Source organism: Cervus elaphus, chromosome 3 (assembly GCF_910594005.1).
Source record: "Cervus elaphus chromosome 3, mCerEla1.1, whole genome shotgun sequence".
In the NCBI taxonomy this organism is placed as follows: domain Eukaryota; kingdom Metazoa; phylum Chordata; class Mammalia; order Artiodactyla; family Cervidae; genus Cervus; species Cervus elaphus.
The window spans coordinates 2,255,176-2,275,427 of NC_057817.1; the positions used below are offsets into that span (position 1 = coordinate 2,255,176).

At 42.0% G+C, this 20,252-nt stretch overlaps 2 pseudogenes; both read right to left on the reverse strand.

Annotated features, from left to right (window-relative positions):
- Positions 1–3,219: 3,219 nt before the first annotated feature.
- On the reverse strand, positions 3,220–4,114 carry LOC122677865 (annotated as a pseudogene).
- Positions 4,115–13,928: 9,814 nt separating this feature from the next.
- LOC122685907 lies at positions 13,929–14,883 on the reverse strand (annotated as a pseudogene).
- Between the last annotated feature and the right edge of the window lie 5,369 nt (positions 14,884–20,252).

Sequence of the window (20,252 nt, forward strand, 5' to 3'; positions counted from 1 at the left end):
TTTCTGCCTCTAGCTTTAACCCAGATCCTCCTACTTACTGGTGTCATGAACATTACTGCTGTTCTATTTGTAAGTAGTTCACTTGTACAGCTTATAACAAGTATGAGTGTGTCTGTCCTTTGCATTAGACATTTACCAAATCTAACATTGCCTTGCCACGTTTCAGTTCAGTTCAGTCACTCAGTCATGGCTGACTCTTTGCGACCCCATGGGCTGCAGCACGCCAGGCTTCCCTGCCCATCACCAACTCCCGGAGCTTGCTCAAACTCACGCCATTGAGTCAGTGATTGCCATGTTTATGCCAAAGTATTTCAGTGGCAAGGATGAAGAAAGAGGTCCAGATACAGGAATTTGACTGTAATATTAAAACATTACATCTGTCATTAATAAATTTCATTTGCACAATGATATTTTCCATGAGTCATTGGTGCATGTATGAGGAGAATATGATGTGAAGACAATTAAAATGGTAAAGAATGAAGAATACTGAAATTGACAGGCTAGAATAAATTTTGTGTTGTACTGTTCCCCTTTTTTCAGATTAATATCAGGAAAGAAGAATCATTTTGCCCAAACTCCTATATGACTTAGAAATTATCTTTTAAAAACTCCATAATTTCTCCTTAATTTCTTCAATTCAAGGAGATGAAGCCTACAATCAACTGAATCAGTTCTATTTTTAGAAGTCCACTTAATGGGCTTAAAATTTTCTTCTCTTTATTTATTACTTACTAGATAATGGGCTAGTATTCATATTGAATCAGTCTTTAGATGCTGATACAAAACTGATCATATATATGAAGATGGATTAATTAGATCCATGTTTATTAATCTCTGAATTAATGGTAATCCATTGACACCCATTTTGATTAGCTATATTGCTGGCCATGTTTGCTGCCATGTTGCTGCCTTCTTGTTGCAACAAGTCAAAAGAAGTTTGAGTGAACTGATAAAGTATGCCAGGAGCACACATTTAAGTCTTCTATATCATGCAAGAATTTAGAGTTTTTCTTAACATGTCATAGTACTTTACAAATACCACCTTGAACAACAGAGGAATTATGTAGGCTTTATTTTTCCAATCTGAAATATTGTCACATAAGGACATTTTATAATGGCAGCTAGAAAATTGAAGACCATGAGAGGCTTTTAATTTTATAATTGTAATGGATAAATATCAGTCTCTTTCAGTACATTATGGTATTTAAAATACATTGTCACATCCTAGCTTTCTCAACAACTAATTTAGTGCTTTAGCCTTCAGGAAGCCAGATCAAAGGCAGATGAAATAGTCAAATAGCAAGAACTCAGAGCTTATTCTTTCTAGTGAAGCTAATAAGCATGTCTTTATAGTATATTATCTTAATGTCCAAAACTGTTTTATGCACCTTTCAAACAAGCTTGTGTATATGTGTTCAATATGTTAACTGTATTCTGATATACATTTTTAAGCTACTTATCAAACCCTCATTTAATTTTATATTAAGGAGAGTGAAAGTGAAGTCGCTCAGTCGTATCTGACTCTTTGTGACCCCATGGACTGTAGCCTACCAGGTTCCTCAGTCCATGGAATTTTCCAGGCAAGAATGCTGGAGTGGATTGCCATTTCCTTCTCCAGGGGAATCTTCCCGACCCAGGGATCAAACCCATGTCTATCGCACTGCAGGCAGACGCTTTATCATCTTGGGCCACCAGGGATGCCCAATTTTGTATTGACTATAATTGACATACAGTTGTATTGACATATAATTGGCATATAATTAGCAGTGGAAAAGTGTTGTTTTCTATTTTTAGTTTATTACATATTTATTTATTTGACCTTCCAGGCAACATGTAGTGGTTTGTTTACATAATGCAACACTCATTCTTTAGCAAAGAACTCTGATAAACAGGATGATATAAAGTAATGTTTTAATTAGGTGGTTTTTTTGTGAATCACAAGAGACAAAAAGGGGTATTTAACCAGAGCTAAGAATAAGGGAAAAGGGAAGGAAATCGGTGTGCAGAGAGTCATAGAAGAGTCGACAGTTGATAATGAAGTACAATTATGTACTTTACCATGATTCTGTGCACTGTCCCTTACCTTTTCTTTTTTTTTTTAACTATGTGTATGTGTGTGCGTGTGTGTGTGTGTGTGTGTTTAGCTGTATTCAGATAAAATTGACAAATAACATGCATATGGTACAGGGCATGAAGATTTAATATATGTGTACATTGTGAAATAATTACTACAATAAAGTTAGTTAACACATTCATCAATTTACATAGTTATCACTTTGAGTGTGCATACCATGAAAACCCTTAAGATCTACTCTCTCAGCAAATTTCAGTCTTACAATACACAATTGTTAACTAGAGTCACAATGCACATTAGACCCCCATGACTTATTCATCAAGTAACAGAAAGTCTGTAAATTTTGACCAATATCAACCATTGATCCCACCTTTCAGCCCATAGCAACAGCCAATCTATTCTCTATTTCTATGTGTTTGACCAACTGGATTCTTTCTGTATGTGAGACCGTACAGTATTTGTCTTCCTCTGTATGAATTATTTCATTTAGCATATGCCCCTCATGGTCCTTCCATGTTGTACACATTATGACTTCTTCTAACAGGCATGGCCTCGTACACTTCAAGATCTGAGTAACTGTCAGATCCTCTGCCTGCTATTTTTTCATCTAAAAATTGAATCCTTTTCTGATTTGACTGAATATCCAAAGATGCCTTTCCTTTAGACTGGTTTTAGATACCTTTACTTTTGAATAATAGACCACTATGTGTTATCTCATGATGAATTTCAGATTTATTATGAATTACTTGACTGTTTAGTTAATACATTATTAATATTAGCTTATATTTAGTAGTATTTAAACTACAAGATATATTGTAGTACATAAAGAACCGAAAAACTCAAAGATCAATGAATAAAATGCACTATAAATCTTAGTGTAATTTAAATAGTGCTTGACTGAAAACTGAACAAAACTAACATATTGAAAAAGTCAGAAAAAAATTTCCCAGAAGCTAATGCCATATACAAATTTTGGAAATATAAAGAAGCATGACAGGTGGGGAAAATAGCAATATACTTCAAATAGAAATTATGTTTCTCATGTAACCTACCATTCAATTTTAATAAATCATCAATCACCATATATGTATGAATGTGTATGTGTGCACAAATACAAACTATAAATTTTTAAAACCTTTTATTCTTCAATTTTTCAGGGTCTGTTTCACATCCTTATTCCTTAGGCTATAAATGAAAGGGTTTAACATGGAAATCACAAGGGTGTAAAACAAAAAGTTCATTTTGTCTTAATCTAGAGAATAGGAAGAACTCAGCCTGAAATACATGAAGTACATTGTTCCCTGGAAAATTGCCACAGAAGTTAGGTCAGAGTTGCAGGTAGAGAGAGCTTTGAACCCCACTTTGGCAGAGTGGATCTTCAAGACCGATAGGATAATATAACAATAAGAGACAAGAACTCCTGAAATGGTACTCAGTTCAGTGAAGCCAAAAGCAGTAAATATCAGTAACTCATTGACCTGTGTATCCGAGCAAGATAGCAATGGAAGAGGAGCAATATCACAAAAAAAGTGATTAATCTCATTTGACCCACAGAAACATAAGTGGGATGCTAATGTCATGTGTATCAAAGTCTCTGCTATACTCACCAGGTAAGCCCCAGCCGTGAGCAGGGACATGCTGACCGCATAGAGCAAGGGGTTACTGATGGCCTTGTACCGGTCATAGGCCATCACTGCCAGTAGGAGACACTCACAATCTGTAAAGATATGGACCACCAATAACTGCAGGGCACAGCCATAGAAAGGAATTTATTTGTTCTTAGCAAATAGGTCCACCAGCATCTTGGGGCCAACTGCTGTGGAAATGCTGAGGTCACCGAAGGAGAGGTGGCTGAGGAAAAAGTACATGGGTGTGTGCCCCTGGGGATCCATTCTGATCAGGGCTATCATTCCAAGATTTGCCAGAAGAGTAATGAGATAAACAAGGAGAAATATGGCAAACAGGATCACTTTTTACACAGCATTATCAGTAATTCCCAAGAAAATGAATTGTCATGGAGGAGCAATTCCATCTATCCATTCTTCTCAGTTCTGATGTAAACATTTGAGAAAATGATCAAGAAAAGGACACTTGGATGTGTAACACTTTTCGGCATCTACAAAATGTCATAAGACAGAATATATTTCTCTATAAATGTCTTTTTATACATAGAAAAGTATTCAGTCAAGTACCCATTCTTTAAAGAGGCATAGATGCAGTAATAAAAAAGTATCTGAGAAAGACCTTTGAGTAATTGGATGTAAATCTAGATGTCATTCTTGATGTTTGTTACTTTCTACAGGCTCTTCTCTGAGTGTTAGTTTCTTCATCCCAGGGAGTAGATTTAGAGAAATTTAACTCTTTATCTCTTGAGAAAAACCTATAAGAGACACCAGTGTTAGAGAGACCCAGGCTGTAAGACATAGGACTGAGCATTTATGATGGCTGAAAATAGTCACTTAGATACAAAAAGACAATAATAATTTTTATGCTTCTCAAAAAAGAATGATTGGTTTCAGAGAAGTTAACTTAGTTCCAGAGACAGTCAGTATATCAATGACTAGTAATAAAAAAAAAAATAACTATATTACTTGCTTTAGTTTATGTTATGTTCAGTATTTGCTGAGACATGAATTAAGTATTATTGACCTGGTTTTCTAGAAATGTATTCTTGCTTTCCCACAATGCTCATTACCTCTTTGTGTAGTGGTAGTTGTCAAAAGGTGAATCTCTTAATGAGTGGAAAAAAAGAACTAAAAGGAAGTGAAAACAACAGAATTTATTGTATGATTCGCATCATTTTAGGTTTTAAATGGCCTGTTAGCTACTAAATTGGAAATAAGATGAGGGACAATAATGTTTCTAAAATGCATAGACTTTCCTCTTTGTAATATATGTGTATGTGTATACGAGTTAATGTTTATAAGAATAGAATGTAAGCAATGAGCTTTTTTCCCTCAGAACTAAGTAAACATGGCATGTGGTTCACATGGAGATGAATTTGTACATGTTTTTATTTTAATTGTGATACCTAATCTATTGTAATAAAACAAAACATGCTTTAAATTCATGTATATATTTTTCCAAAGATAAAAAGAGTAAATATTTCCTGTGAAGAAAGAGCAAAATAAAACAAACAAACAGTTGCATTGTGGATATTAACAAGTTCAGATTCTTGTGTTCTGAGAGCGAAATATTTCTAGCCATTGATTTCAGATTTTAATGAGTAAGCTGGCACAAAATGGTTCATTTACAATTTGTTTCTTCAAAATGTTAAGTGTTTTCTTCCATATTCTTTAAGTTAGGAACTGGAAACCTACCTGAGATGAGCAGGTCTTGGCTAGTTGAACAATAAGCAGATGGCCTTGTATTTTAGCAGGTACACTGGGACTTAAATCCATGTGCTATTGCTCCTCTGCTTTAATGTTATGCAAACATTTCATTAATTATATTCTGCTTCTGTATTTTCCCCTGAGAATTCAGAAGCTACTTAGCACAGGCTGAGTTTTCATGCCTTCCTACTGTCATCAAATTGATCTATGGTAAAAAGAAAACTGCAATTTTGTATGTGTGTTTGTATGATGTACTTCACAATTATCCTGAAATGGTTTTGTCCTTCTTTAGTTAAAGAGTAAACCTACTGAAACTCAGAAAGATCCTCCCTCCATTATTTCCATGTCCTTAGATTTGTTCATAGTGATTTAGAGTCTCCTTCACATCTCATTTAAGGATATTACCACACTTGGTTCACGTTTTCTTTTTTACTGAAATGTAATGTGTACATCATAAAATTCACCCTTCTAATATATACAGTTGTTTGTTTTATTTTTTTACTATGTTTTCAAGGTTCTTAGGTTATCACCGGTGTTTACTTCCACAACATTTTCATCACTACGATAAGAAATCCATATTTATTAGCTGTCACTTTCCCTTTCTTCCTCCCTGAACCCTGGCAACTACTAAGTTACTTTCTGATTCTTTGTGCTTTCAAATTCTTCGCCTCCTTTTAAACAGAAGTATGCAACATGCTTTTTTGTTTGTTTGTTTGTTTGCTTTTTTTGTTGTTGTTGTTGTTATTCTTTTCTTCTGCCTTCTTGTCTTCATTGAAATATTTTCAAGGTTCATCTCTATTGCCTGCATTAAATATTCATCCTTCTTTGAATTTTTGCCATACTTCATCTGTTTTGACAAATAAAATTAGCAAAAATACCGTGAGTCATTTCTGGGTTTTGTCTTGAAGAAGACAGTATGTGAAAGCCAAGAATTACCATGTAGAAATTCCAACTAGCCATCTGAATTTACAATATGGCACATTCTCAGATTACATGAACTGAAAGGGGAGAATTTGGGTCCATCTTTCTAGATATTCTCATCTAATGTCAATTAGAACTTGCAACCTAGCCCACCTTTCCACTGAATAGTTCATGCAATCTCAGTAAACACGAGAAAGAACAAAAGAATAAAGAGTCAGTGGCCATTCTCTTAAGTTATTTAGTTTTGAAATACAGTTTATGTAGGGAGAGATAACTAGAACTGTGTGCAAAAATAAATCAGAGAAACAAGCTTTTGAATATATATAAATGCATGTATATTCAAGGGTTTCCCAGGTGGCTCAGTAGAAAAGAATCAGACTGTCTAGCAGAAGATGTGAGTTCAATCCCTGGGTAAGGAAGAGTCCCTGGAGTAGAAAATGACAACCCACTCTGGTATTCTTGTATGGAAAATTTCTTGGACAGAGGAGGCTGGCAGGTTACAGTCCATGGGGTCACAAAAAGTCAGACATTACTGAGCACACATGGTCAGTAGCCATTCTTTTAAGTTATCTAGTTTCGAAATGCAGTTTATGTAGCGAGAGATAAGTGGAACAATGTACAAAAATAAATCAGAGAAGCAAGCTTTTGAATATATGTATATATATAAATGCATGTATATTCAAAGATTTAGGAAAAATGTTTGAAAACCATAGATAGAAAGATAGATAAAGATATATAGATAAATATATGACAAAGAACTTGTAGCCAAATTATATGAAGAATCCTCACAGACAGTAAGACAACAAACAACCTAATAAAAATTTAACAAAGAATTTGAACAGATTAAGTCTCATTAAGAACTTATATGCAGAGTACATCATGAGAAACACTGGGCTGGAAGAAGCACAAGTTGGAATCAAGATTGCCGGGAAAATATCAATAACCTCAGATTTGCAGATGACACCACCCTTATGGAAGAAAGTGAAGAGGAACTAAAAAGCCTCTTGATGAAAGTGAAAGAGGAGAGTGAAAAAGTTGGCTTAAAGCTCAACATTCAGAAAACTAAGATCATGGCATCTGGTCCCATCACTTCATGGGAAACAGATGGGGAGACAGTGGGAACAGTGTCAGACTTTATTTTGGGGGGCTCCAAAATCACTGCAGATGGTGATTGCAGCCATGAAAGTAAAAGACGCTTACTCCTTGGAAGGAAAGTTATGACCAACCTAGATAGCATATTAAAAAGCAGAGACATTACATTGCCAACAAAGGTCCATCTAGTCAAGGCTATGGTTTTACCAGTGGTCATGTATGGATGTGCGAGTTGGACTGTGAAGAAAGCTGAGTGCCGAAGAATTGATGCTTTTGAACTGTGGTGTTGGAGAAGACTCTTGAGAGTCCCTTGGACTGCAAGGAGATCCAACCAGTCCATCCTAAAGGAGATCAGTCCTGCGTGTTCATTGGAAGGACTGAAGCTGAAGCTGAAACTCCAATACTTTGGCCACCTGATGGGAAGACCTGACTCATTGGAAAAGACCCTGATGCTGGGAGGGATTGGGGGCAGGAGGAGAAGGGGACGACAGAGGATGAGATGGCTGGATGGCATCACCGACTCACTGGACATGAGTTTGAGTAAACTCCGGGAGTTGGTGATGGACAGGGAGGCCTGATGTGCTGCAGTCCATGGAGTCCCAAAGAGTCAGATGCGATTGAACAACTGAACCAAACTGAATTTTGGAATAGTGTTGTTGTAGCAAAAGATTGGCCTTCTCTTGTGATACAGGTGGTAAAGAATTCTCCTGCAGTGCGGGAAAGCTGGCTTCAATCTTTGGGTCTGGAAGATCCCCTGTAGAAGGGAATGGCAACCGACTCCAGTATACTGGCCTGGGAAATCCCATGGATAGAGGAGCTTGGCGGGGGGGCTACAGTTATGGGTCACAGAGATTCAGACATGACTGAGTAACTTTCAATCACTGACAGCAAAAAATAACTATAATCAGAGAGACGTATTTCCATAAAATAGAAAGTATTTCAAAACCATTTATCCATGTATATGACAAAGAACTTGTATCCACAATACACTAATAGTTTTCCTCATTGGAAAAAAAAAAGAAAAAGACTTAAAAAAATGACTCCCCCCCCAAAAAAATAAATATTACCAGAAACTGTCAAAAAGAAGATACATAAGCAACAAGTTAATGCATGAGAGTTTGCTCAGAACCATTAGTTTTTAAGGCAATGAGGATAAAGCCACAACACAGTAACATAACACAAATGTCAAATGAACTGAAATTAATATACTGAGAATAACAAATTCCCTGATTCATCGGAAATCTCATTTGGGAACTAACAGGGACAGGCTTTCTTAACAGTTTGGGTGTTTTTCTTTGTTCTTTTCATTTGTTTGTTTTTCTACTTTTATTTTCTACAAATCCGGGAAATCATTTAGTTTAAATCCATATAATTATTTCATATTTAATTTTGAAAATATGATTCTTTTTTTTTTTTTTTTTTGGAAGTGTGATTCTTAATGGCAACTGTTGATGCCTTTTTATATGTTATTGTTATTCTTGGTTGTGAGGATCTCAACACTGAAACACCAATTGTACTCCTTTTTTTTTTTTTTTTTTTCATTTATTTATATTAGTTGGAGGCTAATTACTGTGGAGCTATTGGTGAGGCAAATTTCAAACCAAAACTAATTGCTAATATTTTCCCATTAAAATCAAGAAATTGATGCATTTATGTTTCAGAAGAATTTTATTACCATTATACTTCTCTGTTACACATATGGTGTATGTAGAATTGTTCTTGGTCACATAATTATTGTGGTTAGCCGCTCAGTTGTGTCTGAATTTTTGCTACTCTGTGGACTGTTTGCCAGGCTCATCTGTCCATGGGATTCTCCAGGCAAGAATACCTTACTGGGTTGCCATTCCCTTCTCCAGGGGATCTTCCTGACTCAGGATCAAACCTGGGTCTCCTGTATTACAAGAAAATTCTTTACTGTCTGAGGCACCAAGGATGCTCTAATTATACTCCAATCCAAATTAATTTTTTCCTCAGGAATCCCTGTCTTCTGGGATGCAACTATTTATTGCAACAACTATTTTGTTCAACCAGAGCCCAGCTTTAGCTTTTTAACAGGGCTGCTCCTCAAACACATGTAGATTAACATCCATTAAGTATTCCCCCACCTAACAATTTAACTGAGTGTGGGTAACTACATTGTTATTACAAGCTGGTAACCTAAGGGGGGAAAAAAATCTTCCAATGGGATTTGTGTTTCATTAAAAATGGAGATCTTAAATAACTGTAAAACATGTCTTACTTTTCTAAGAATTTGTCCATTTCTTCCAAGTTGTCCATTTTATTGGCATAGAGCTGCTGGTAGTAGTCTCTTATGATCCTTTGTATTTCAGTGTTGTCTGTTGTGATCTCTCCATTTTCATTTCTAATTTTGTTAATTTGGTTCTTCTCCCTTTGTTTCTTAATGACTCTTGCTAACGGTTTGTCAATTTTGTTTATTTTTTCAAAAAAACAGCTTTTAGCTTTGTTGATTTTTGCTATGGTCTCTTTTGTTTCTTTTGCACTTATCTCTGCCCTAATTTTTAAAATTTCTTTCCTTCTACTAACCCTGGGGTTCTTCATTTCTTCCTTCTCTGGTTGCTTTAGGTGTAGAGTTAGGTTATTTATTTGACTTTTTTCTTGTTTCTTGAGGTAAGCCTGTAATGCTATGAACCTTCCCCTTAGCACTGCTTTTACAGTGTCCCATAGGTTTGGGTTGTTGTGTTTTCATTTATTCCAAAATAGCATCCAAATAGAGTATCAGCATGTAGTAGGTGTTCAATAAATTTGTTGAATAATTTTTAAAAAATGTCTTAAAGAGAAAGTGTATTCCACAGATATAAGCAAGTGAGAGAAAGGATCTATATTTAGAGGTTTCCTGGTGCCTTGCAGACACTGAAACAATTTTAGGCAGACACATACTACCCAGATGATCTTCTTCTGTTCTTCAAGCCTATTATGACATGGAGTTCATTGCGTGGTATGGTACTGAAGTATTTTATAGCTCCCAGGTGCTGTGAAAACGAGGGGAGAGCCAGTGGGTGGATAAAGACAGTGGATTGTTCTACAAGCAAGGTGGTGAGACGGTAACAGGCAGGAAGGCCAGGGGTCTCCAAACAGAGGAAATAGGCTGCAAGAGCCAGACATTTTTATCTCTCTTAAGCGGCAGGAGGAAACAAAACAGCAATATATTTTTTTCTTCTCTATACAAATTTAAAACGTTTCTCTTAAAATGCTGTGTTGCCATGACACCTGGTTTCACCCGAAGCTAACTACTCTCAAACCTTGAGTTAACCAATACATTTCTTTTTCTTATGGAAATGTTCTCTTAAGCTATGTTAACGTACCCCAGACTCTATCTTCAAGTTGGTTCTGCCAAAAGGCCTAACCTACTTACTCAGATATTGTTCCCTAATCTATGTAAATGAAACTATTTGTTGGTAATCTGGCCTTCTACAAGATTCAAGTCAATCGTTTTATGGCCAGGGATGAATTATCTGGTGCCATTCTAAATTCTAAGACATTCATTTATTTTTATTAACAGACTGTGAGTGACTATATAACTTACAGCTAAAGACTAGGAGGGGGGTACTCTTTTGCCCCCTTCTGATGCCTTTGTCAGAAGCTTTCTCTATCTCTCTTATACTTTAATAAAACTTTATTACACAAAAGCTCTGAGCAATCCAGCCTCGTCTCTGGCCCCGGATTGAATTTGTCTCCTCCGGAGGCCAAGAATCAATCCCAGCATCTTGTCATTCAGCAACAACCTTTCAGTGGCACTTCTAGTAACATAAAGATTAATAATGTAGTGAGATACTCTAGAAAGTATGTACTATATCATTACATAAACATATAATAAACCCTTTACAAGAAACTTTTAGAACCAAACATAAAAATAGTTCCCTACAATCTCATAGTGAAGGTACTGTGTTTATGGAATGCCATTTTAGATTATAATATACACATAGAAAATTTTCATCTAAATCAGTGCTATTTTTGAAATTCCATTTAATGGGCTTAAAATTCCCTTCTCTTTATATCATCCTCACTATACCCAATAAAATGAGCCGATATTTGCAATGCAGTCTTTAGTTGCTGAAATAAATATATATCATAAGCATGAAGAATGATTAATTAATGTGTTCATTAACTCTTAATTAATGGCAATCCATCAACTCCCTATTTTGCTTGACTTTAATATATTCTAGTCAATATTTTCTGCCATGTTTCTCCACATAAGCAACAATTCAAAAGATATTTGGCTGAATTGATAAAATATACCAGGAGTAGAAAATTTCAACCTTTTATATTATACAATTATTCTAAGGTGTTTCCACCAAGAGAACTCTTTTTAACATGCTATAGTGTTTCACAAATACCACTCTGAATAACAAAGGAATTTTGTAGGCTTTATTTTTCCATTCTGAAATATTTTCACATAAGGATATTTTACAATGACATCAAGAAAATTTAAGACTATCAGAGGTCTTTTAACCTTACACTTTTAATGGATAAATAAGAATGTTCTTCAGTACTTCATGGTATTTCAAATATATGTTTGTATCCTCACTTTCTGCACTTTAGATTTCAGGAAACCAGATTCAAGGTATATGAAGCATCAAATATCAAGAATTTACAATTTCTTACATCTAGTGCAGTTAATAAATATGTATGTCTTTATAAAAATCTATTAACATTTTGTCCACAACCATTTCTGCACCTTCCCAAATCTGTTGTTATATGCATACAATAGTTATACTATATTGTGATATATAGGGCTTCCCTGGGGGCTCAGCTGGTAAAGAATCCACCGGCATATTGTGATATATATGTATATGTGTGTGTGTGTGTGTGTGTGTATATATATATTTAAGGCATTTAGCAAACTCTCAGTTAATTTTGTGTTTCTGAGATATAAGTAAAAGCCAAAAAATGTTGTCTAGTATTTTTAGGTTAATATATATTTGCTTATTTTATGCTTCAGGCAACTTTCAGTGCTTTGGTTAACAAGGATGGACTGCTTTGTTCTTTACCAAAGAATAAGCACAAACAGTGTGATATAAAACAATGCTTTAGGTAAGTGGTTGTTTGTGAACCACAAAGAGACAAAAAAGGGGCACTTACGGCTAAGAATGAGAGAGAAGGAATGAAAAGTATCTTGGAAGAAGTGCAGAAGAATTGATAGTTGATAACAAAAACACAACATTGTATTTTAACAAGTCTCTTTCTATACTTTCCATAGGGCTTTATAATCTAATCTTTAGACTTCTTTCCTTCTCATTTTTTAATATAGCTACTTCAGATGTAACTGATAGATACTACATATAGTTATAAGGTATACAATGTGATGAAGAGATATATGTATACTTTGTGAAATGATTATCAACAATAAGGTTAATTAATACATGCATAACCTCACATAGTTACCATTTTCAGTGTGTGTATGGGGAGGACAGTTAAAATCTACTCTTTTAGCAAATTTCAAGTTTATACTACAGTATTATTAACTGGAGTCATCATGTAGATTAAATCCCTTAAACTTGTTCAATAAATAATGGAAAATTTGTGCATTTTGACCAACATCACCCTTTTCTCCTGTCTTTCAGCCCCTAGCAACAACCAATCTACTCTCTACTTCTATGAAATTTATTTATTTACTTAGGCTGCACCCCAAGGCTTGCAAGGATCTTAGTTCCCTGACCAGGGGTCAAACCCAGGCCTGGGCATTGAAAGCACCAAATCCTGTTCACTGGACTGCCAGGGAACTCCTGAGTTTCACCTTTTAGACTCTATCTGTATGTGAGATCACACAGTACCTATCTTCCTCTGTATGGGTTATTTCACTTAGTATGTTGCCTTCACGGTTCTTCCATGTTATAGCAAATATGACTTCTTCTAACAAACATGGACTTGTATATTTCACAACCTGAATAACTGTTGAATCCTCTATCTACTATTATTTCATCTCTTAAATTGAGTCTTATTTAGATTTGACTGAATATCTCTATTCAAAGATGATTTTATTTTGCACTGGATTTAGACATTTTTGCCTTGGAATTATAGCCCAGTATGTATTATTTCATGATGAATTTGAGGTTATAATGAGTTACTTGACCATTTAGTTAATATGTTATTTGTTTTAGCTTATATTTAGGAGTATTTAAACTGCAAGATGTGCTATGGTATATAAAGAATCTACATGCTCAAAGATCACTGAGTAAATGCACAACAAGCCTCAGCATAATTGAAACGATGTTTGAATAAAAACTAAACAAAAATTAGCGTAATGGAAAAGTCAGAAATGTTTTTCATTTAAACTAAATGCCATGTACAAATTCTGGAAAGATAATTAAACATGACATGTGAGAGGAAGAGTAATAGATGTAAGATTGAGATTTAGTGTAATACTACTTTAAGAAATTGAAAAATTCATGTTTGTCATGTACTCTACCATATAATTTTAATAAATCATCTGTCACTATATGTGTGTGGATGCATGTTTATTCACATACGCCTAACATAAATATTTAAAGTCATTTATTTTTCTTATTTTTCAATTCTTCTAGGGCCTCTTTCACATCCTTGTTTTGTAGACTGTGAATCAGAGGGTTTAACATGGGAATCACAAGGGTGTAAAACAGTGAGGTCATTTTGTCTTGATCTAGAGAATAGGAAGAACTTGGTCCGAAATACATAAAGAGCATAGTTCCCTGGAAAATTGCCACAGCAGTTAGGTGGGAGGTGCAGGTAGAGAGAGCTTTGAATCTCGCCTCAGCAGAGTGGATCTTCAAGACTGATAGGATGATATAACAATAAGAGACAAGGACTCCTGAAATGGTACTCAGTTCAATGAAGCCAAAAATCGTGAATATCACTAACTCATTGACCTGTGTGTCTGAGCAAGATATCAACAGGAGAGGAGGAACATCACAAAAAAAGTGGTTAATCTTATTTGACCCATAGAAACATAAGTGGAATGCTAATATTGTGTGTATCAGAGCATCTTTTATCCCCACCAGGTAAACCCAGCCATGAGCAGGGAGCACACCCCACTGGACATGCTGACCGCATAGAGCAAGGGGCTGCTGATGGCCTTGTACCGGTCATAGGCCATCACTGCCAGCAGGAGACACTCAGAATCTGCAAAGATACAGAAGACCAAGATTGCAGGGCACAACCATGGAAAAAGATTGACTTGTTCTTGGCAAATAGGTCCACCAGCATCTTGGGGCCGATGGCTGTGGGAAAGCAGAGGTCATACAAGGAGAGGTGGCTGAGGAAAAAGTACATGGGTGTGTGCAGCTGGGGGTCCATCCTAATCAGGGTTATCATTCCAAGGTTTGCCCGAAGATTGATGAGATAAACAAGGAGAACCATGGTAAATAGGGTCACTTTGTTCACAGTGTTATTAGTAATTCCCAAGAAAATGAATTCAGTCACAGAGGAGCAATTCTCTCCTTCCATTCTTTTTAGATCTTGTTTTAAACTCTTGAGAAATTGATCAAAAAAATAAATGGCACATTCATGTGTAACACTTCTACACATCTGTAAAAGATCATAAGGCAGAACATGTTTTATTTTTCCTCAGCAATTGTGTTTTTATATTCAGAAAAATATCCAGTCATGCACAAAAATTAAAGAGGCATAGCCCTCTATTCTGAAAGAATAAAATGAATTTGAGGAAAACCTTTTTGAAAGATTGATATAAATCTAGATGCCATCCACAAGGTTTGTCGCTTTCTATCAGCTCTTTTCTGAGCCTTACTTTTTTTTTTTTTTTCCCACCTTCTCTCTCCATTTCTGCCCAGTGGCCTCTACCCCTTCCCCAGAGAGCAGCAGTTGGGAACTGTGGGGCTGGATGGCGCCCTGGGAGGGAGAGCTGGGTTCCCCAACTCCAAGGAAGTGTTTCAGCCCCATCCCCACGGGGCCCCAGCGTGAGTCGTGCTGTAGAGACCCTGGGAGTCTGTCTCCATTGACACTGTTTCCACTGAACTCATGCGTCCTCTCGGTAGCCCCGGCCTCCACCACATCCTTCTGTCTGCAGAGGCCAGACTGACCGGGCACGCCAGCCTCCCAAAGTGAGCAGTGCAGGTGTGGGTGCAGCCCAGCAGGTCTGTGCCCTGATGCTGAATGCACAGGAGTGTCCTAGGAAAAGTGAGCTTGTCAGCAGACACCTCTGGGTCAGGTAGAGGCTCAGGGTCCTTGTTTCTCACTGGCTTTTGTCTTTGCCAGCCCAAGAGCTGCCCAGCACAGGCTTGTTCTTGATGAAGAAAGCATCTGGCAGGGGCCAGGCCTCAGGATGGAGCCTGGGCCTTTCCCAGGACTGCTGAGGGCACTGTGCTCACATGTGACTGGGCTGGTCAGTCATTAGAGAGCCAGCATCTCCCCAGCCCGCCTGCCCAGGCGCTGAGACAACTCACGACCAGGAGGTGCTGGGACTCCGGCCCCTCCCCTCCTCCACCCCTGAGGCAGCTGGAGCCTTGCCCCAAGGTCAGGGGCCGTGTGGGGTCCTGGCACCGACTGTCCATTCCCACCCAGACAGCCCTGCCCTGGCCTCAGACCGCACCCTAACTTTCAGTCAGGAAGAATCAAAAGGGTCCATCTGAAGCAGGTGGAGGCTGCGCGTCTGCTTGAGATCTACCAGATGGGCCTCTCTCCTTGCCAGCCCTGAGCCCCAGGCTTCTTCAGCCTTAGTCCTGGGGAGTGTGGCTTCCCCGTGGGAGCCATGAGGGTGGCAGATGGCCCTGTCACTTGGGATTGGCACACAGGCCTGCCGGGCCAGCCCTCCCCTCACCCCACCCAGGCCCCAGCTGTCTCGGGTGGCCTGGGGCACCTCCTCTCAGGCCTGTCCACCTCACAGGCTCACACGGGACGGCTCAGGCCATAGACTCTGCAGGAGGGCCACTCTGAGCTGCCTTTCATCTCCCACCAAGGGCAGATGCTGTGTTTTCAAACTCCACTGTCTGCTTTTTGCCTCCTCTGTGTTATTTACTTCTTTATTGCTTGTGCTGAAGACCAAAACAGCCTCCCTCTTTGGTGCCCTTGAAGCAGGAGGGCAGATGGAGGAGCTGTGAGTGCAGAGGCCAGGTGGTCCCTGGCCCTGAGCGTGTGTGCCCGTGTGTGGGGTGTGGTGTGTGTGGGCACACATGTGTAGGTCACATGTGGCCTGTGTGCTGTGCAGGTGGGTGTACAATCCTGCTCTGCCCTTGCCCATTGGCGGTGGTATTTCCAGGAAGCTTCCTGGCAGTTTGTGTCTGGTGGTGCAAAGGCTGGAGCTGGCCAAGGCGCCCTCTGCCCTGAGACACCAAGCTGCTTACGTGGCAAGGGGCCTGGAGCAAAGTGTGTGAGTGCCGAGGCGTGAATTCCCACGTGGAGTCATCTCATCCGTGTGCCAGTGAAGTGTGTCCAGTGACAGCTTTTCTTGGAAGTGCTCGAGTTGTGCATGGGAGTGTCCTACAGATGTGTGCCCATGACCATCTCCAACATGTGTGTGAATCTGGGCAGGTGGTGTCTGTGCGTGATACATACGTGTGTATCTACCCATGGGTCTGTTTGTGTGCTGGTTGGTTACCATGTTTCCAGGCTGTGGGGCTGGGCACACAGCACTGAGGACTGACCCCAGCTGTGGTCCCACCAGCACTCTGCCCCGATTCTGTCCACGTGGGCACGTGGGGAGCACAGGCGACGGGGTGAGGCTCCTCTGTGCACGCTGGCACAAGGTGACAGCCACACAAGAATGTGAGTGTGCCGCCTGCAAAGGTGAGCGTCTGCACAGGACCGCGTGTTAGGGGGCCTGTGTGCATCTGTCCACGAGCACGCACGTGCCTGTGCCGGGCTCCGGCAGCAGAGCTGCTCCTGCCTGCGAGGGTGGCACCTGTGCGTCTGCGGGCGCCCGGGTCCTGGGGGTGGTGTGCGCGTCTGCGGGCCTCCCGGGTCCTGGGGGTGGTGTGCGCGCTCCGGCCCAGGTGTGCTTCTCAGAACCCCGCGCTCCCACCTGCTGCATCTGTGCCGCCAGCCCTGCCCCCAGAGGGTCCCCGTGGGGGCAAGGGGCCTGGCAGGAAGGTGGCCCCTGCAAAGGTCAAATCGGTGTCAAACATATCTTAAATGGTGAAACGGGGAGAATTTTCATGCTGTTTTCAACACACAGCAGTGTCTGGAGATGTAGGCCATGAGATAGACCACACTAGACTCATCTCAACCTCCCGGAGGGGCGCTGGTGCAGACATGTGTGTAAGGCCACCCCCAGACGCAGCGTGCACCGCCCCGCATGATGCCCCACCCCCACCCAATACCCCGTACCCTGGGGGGGAGCCCTGGGGGCCAATGAGGGGGGACAGAGAGGACACAGGCGGCCTCCTTGCAGACCCCTGTGCGCTCCTCAGGCTGTGACCTAGCCCAGGGGTGCCAGACAGCACCTCAGCTGGGCCCTAGGCCCCTGTGGGGTCCTCCCCAGGCCTGTTCCTCCCCTTCCCTTCCCTTTCTCCTGCAAGCGTTTGGCGAGGGCAGGGCTGATGTGTGCTGAGCCCCCAGCATGAGGCAGGCCCGGCTCCCACCGGCGTGGGGGGCCAGAGAGGGGTTGAAGTGGGGGCGGTGGGGCCACAGAGGACAGGCACGTGAGGCTGCTGGGGGGAGCAGTGTGGACGTGCTGGTCTGTTCTGGGCTAAGAATGTTGTCGCCTTGAGGGTCTCCGTTGGAAGGAGCCCCCAGGGAAAGGCTATTTCCCTTTGCCCAAACTTTCCCTGAGTGGAGACTGCTTTGTGTCAGCAAAGATCCACATGATTCCAGGCCACTGGAGATGCAGCCGGGTTGGGGGAGGGGCTGTGGGGGCTGGAAAGGCTTCTTGGCCCATGTTCCCTTGGCTTGGATCCAGAGGTGATCAGCTTCATGGGGGGGACGGGCGGGTACTCTCCTCCCCTGGTCCTGGAGCTTTCCCTGGGGTCCCAATGCCAGGATCTAAGCCAGCCGTGGCCTTCCCTGCCAACAGCCGCCCCCCCGCCAACCCCCGGCAAGAGCTCTCGCCAAAGCACCACCAGGCCGGGCCTCCAGGCAGGAGGACCTGGCCCCAGTTGGAGCTCAGGAGTCCCTCAGGCCCATCCTGACGGGCACCTCAGTCCAGCCCCAGGCCACACGCTTGCTTACCGGTCAAGAGTGGCTTCCTTTCCCCCTCTGGCCTCAGTCTCCCCATCAGTGGAGAAGGGTGTTCCCAACAGCAGCCAGCTTGCAGATTTGTTGGAGAGTGAAGGAGAGAGCCTGTTAATTCAGCGAGAGCCTTGAAACCGTGCCCTCGGGTTGGAACCTGAGTCATCAGGCCCCCATCCATGTGTGGTCGTGCCCACTGGCTGCCTCTGCTCTTTCCTGCCTCCCAGAGGGTGAAATGAGTCCACCTTGGAATCTGCCCTAAAATAGGTAAAAGTGGGTTGGGTGGAGGGGGACAGGGAGAACCGCAGATCAGGGGACAGGCTTACTGTCCTGGAGGAGGTCAGTTCAGGGTCGGTGAGGGCCTTGCCCATGGGCAGCGGGAGGTTAGCTACCTGACCCGGGGTCAGAGCTAGGCCTCAAGGCCCCAAGCGCCCCATGTGGCCTTTGTGTCTGCTCACTGGACGCAGAGGCCACCACCCTCCTAGTCAGGATGGACAGCCCAGCCAGAAGGTCTCCCCAAGTCCGCCTTCTGTTTGGGGGGCCTGCGACTCGGGAAGAAGTTGCAAGTGGGTTTCTCTTCAGTGCCAAGGAGCCAAGGTCAGAGCAGTGTCCTCAAAGGACACCGCTTCCCCCTCCCTTGGGCCGCCCTTCACCAGGCCCAGAGTGGTCTCCAAACCAGAGTCCAGCCTTTCACCCACTGCCTGTGAGCCCTCCCTGGCCTCCTTCCGCACTGGGTCCTGTCCATCCAACCTGCCTTCCTCCTGCCCTCCTCATCCCCCTCCTCTGCTCCAGGCACCCTGTCTCCCTTTATTCCCTTGAAAGCACATTTTGGTCCCCACCCCAGGGCCTGCGCAAGGGCTATTCCCTCTGCCTGGACTGCCCTTCCCCTTACCCTTCCCCTACACTCACCTCCCCATCCTTCCTGGCCATCTGCAGAAGCTCCCTGTGGGCAGGGATGACATGTCTTGACCCACCTCTGCAGGTTCAGTGCCAGGAGCAGGGTAGGATGTGCTGGCAGAAGATGGGTGGGCAGAGGGCACGTCCTGTAGGCTTCCCACCCAGAGAGGGATCTTCAGGTCTCACAACCTGCCACCCTTGCCCCCACCGTCCCCCTGACCCCTCATGGGCAGAGCCCAGCCACCAGCCACACTGGGGAGGGAGCGGCTCAGTCTAGGGGCAGGGAGGGTGGAGAGCTTGGCATCCCATGGAGTCTGAGCCCACTGAGGGCCCTGGGCCCCACTTGTCTTCTCAGTGCTGCTGAGACAGCACAGGAGGGGTCCTTACCCAAGGCTGGGATGGGGTCTCAAAGACCTGCCTCCTAAATGTTGACGACGGGCCATCTTTCAGCCTCAGTTTCCCCACGTGAGAAATGGGAGCCCCATCTATTCCTCCAATAGCATTTATGAATTGCCACCATGTGCCAGGCATTGGATCTCTGGGAGGAAGCAAGATAAGCCCAGCTCCTGACATCACTCTAGGGGGTCAGGGGACAGACATACAGTGGTGGGAGCCTGCAATAAATCCGTGTGCACGTAACTCAGTGGTGGTGGGGGGCGGGGGTGGTGAAGAAAGCAGTAGAAGCAAGGCCAAGAACAACTTCTCATGGCTCTTTTACATACTGTGGGAGCAGCCCAAGCTGAGCACATACAGGGAGCCAGGCCCTGGCTCTTCTGGGTGCTGGGGCTCCACCACGAACAGGAGAGGACCAGAGTTCCTGC